This window comes from Chinchilla lanigera, unplaced genomic scaffold, assembly GCF_000276665.1.
Source record: "Chinchilla lanigera isolate Chin_1 unplaced genomic scaffold, ChiLan1.0 scaffold00051, whole genome shotgun sequence".
NCBI classification, from domain to species: Eukaryota; Metazoa; Chordata; class Mammalia; order Rodentia; family Chinchillidae; genus Chinchilla; species Chinchilla lanigera.
In genome coordinates, this window is record NW_004955452.1 from 17052763 (window position 1) to 17054871 (window position 2109).

A 2109-nucleotide genomic window follows, 5' to 3' on the forward strand; every position below is an offset into this window, starting at 1 on the left:
GAGGGTCTGCTTTTGTCAGTGGGCTGCCACATGTGTCCATGAAATGCTGCTCTTCAATGCCTGGGAGTCCTGGGCTCCCCTCCTGCCTCATGTCCAGATAGGTATGTTGGGAATGAGGAGAGTGTGATTCTGATTCTACTTTTGGCAGAGAAAGCTGTGGCCCACGGGCGGGGGCTTTGTACCCGAAGATGCACATACATGAGCCCCACAACTTCCGGTTTCTTTTCCCACATGGAGTGTGGCTCGAAAATGAACCAGTGGTAGAGCCCTTGCCTAGCAGGAAAGGCCCTGGTTCAGTCCTCAGCTCCGCAAAACAAAAACAAGTAAACAAAAAGCTCCCTAGAACAAAGAAACGAATGGCCGGATGGGGCCTTGTGCAGCAGAGTCGGGCCGTGGTTCCAGGTGGGTCACAGCCACTTCCCTGCTGCCCATCCGTGAAGCTCAGGGCTGTGGAGGAGCGAGGAAGGCAGCGCCCAGGGCACGGCTTCTCTCTCTAGGGTCCCTGGGCCGGGAAGCTCCTGTCTGGGCTATGGCTACTTAGAGCCCACGGGCCCACAGGCGCTGGTGCCTCCCGGTTCCCTCCCCTGATCCTGAAGGGACACAGCTGGGGAGCAGCAGCCCCGGGTCTGCAGCTGGCGCGGTAGCCCCCAGAGGCCTGTTGGCCCCATGACCTCATCGAGGCCGCAGCCCCACTCCAGGTGAAGTCCTCACGCAGGCCGACACAGAGCTGGGGACTCGGGGCAGCGCCCTCCAGACAGCTCCATCCGGGTCCTGGCTGGAGGCTCCTGGGAGGCCCGGGCACTCAACCAGCCCAAATGCACACAGTAGAAGCAGAGTCCTTCTCCTGTGCCCCGCCCCCAGTAGATTGCAGAGCATCCTGCAGGGCCCTTTGCATGGCCTCATCGGTCCATACAAACTGCAGTTCATCCTCCCTGTCTCAGATAAGTGTGTGTGTGGCGGCTGAAAACTGCTCACGAAATCAGATTCTTTTTGGTGGGAAAGCTTGTTTAGAGAAGGGTAGCAGGATTTGGTGCCTGCTTCAAGTCCTGCCACACTGTCAGCCATGGGCCTCAGGTCTTGGTGCCTCAGTTTACCCTCTGCAAAGAATAATCCTTGTCCTGGTAGTTGATAGGAGCAGGGAAGCACATCAAGGGGCCCTAGAACCCTAGGCCTTCCCCACTGGCTCTGTGCACGTTCTTGGCCAGTGGTCTGGAGGGGAGACGACCGTCCACAGCTCAGGTTGGGACCCGTCGGGGTGGTAGTTGGCCCCATACATCTGCAGCGCAGAGAAGCGTGGGAAGCGGAGGCTCCGGAGAGGGTGCACAGGTGCAGGGGTTCTGGGGTGGCGGTTGTAGCAAGGCGTGGCCGAGGGCCCTGGGGAGCTGAGGGCAGGTGTTTGGGGCCTGGGCGGCTCTGCCAGTGGCCTGGGCAGCACCCAAGGGCAGTGGGCAGGGCAGATGTGCACAGGGGACCCTGGTTGCAAGTGTAGAATGGGGACTGAGAACTGCAAGATGGGCTGGGGTGACAGTAGGCAAGACCTGGAGGGAGCCGGCTGGGTCCTCAGAGGCCTCCAGGCTCACGTCCCTGCCTGTGCGCTCTCCCTGGCCAGGTGCACCTGATGAAGCCAGATGCAGTCCCCAAGGCATGCTGTGCACCCACCAAGCTGAGTGCCACCTCTGTGCTCTACTACGACAGCAGCAACGTCATCCTGCGGAAGCACCGCAACATGGTGGTCAAGGCCTGTGGCTGCCACTGAGGCCCCTCCCACCTGCTCTGCTGCAGCCGTCCCTCCCCGTCAGCGCCCTCTGCAGAGGCAGGAAACCCTGAACCCTGAGATGCTGTCACATCTCTGACACTAGTGGGCCCCTCACCTCGCGTTCACTTCCTGCCAGGCTCCTGGCCCTTTCCAGGATGACTGTCCTGACAACCCAGGGCCAAATGCACACACAGGTCACAGCTGTGCAGACTGAATTGACCAAAGTCTGTCTCAAGCCCTCCTGTGCCTTCTGCTGGGAACATCTGGAGCTGGAATTGGTTCTATGTGTAGAAGCAAGATAAGGCCACAGTGGCTCAAGCAGTTGAGCTACCTCAGTCTTTTTTTTTTTTTTT

At 59.6% G+C, this 2109-nt stretch overlaps 1 pseudogene; it reads left to right on the top strand.

The window, feature by feature from the left end:
* Positions 1 to 1609: 1609 nt before the first annotated feature.
* LOC106149714 lies at positions 1610 to 2087 on the top strand (annotated as a pseudogene).
* The last annotated feature ends 22 nt before the right edge of the window (positions 2088 to 2109 follow it).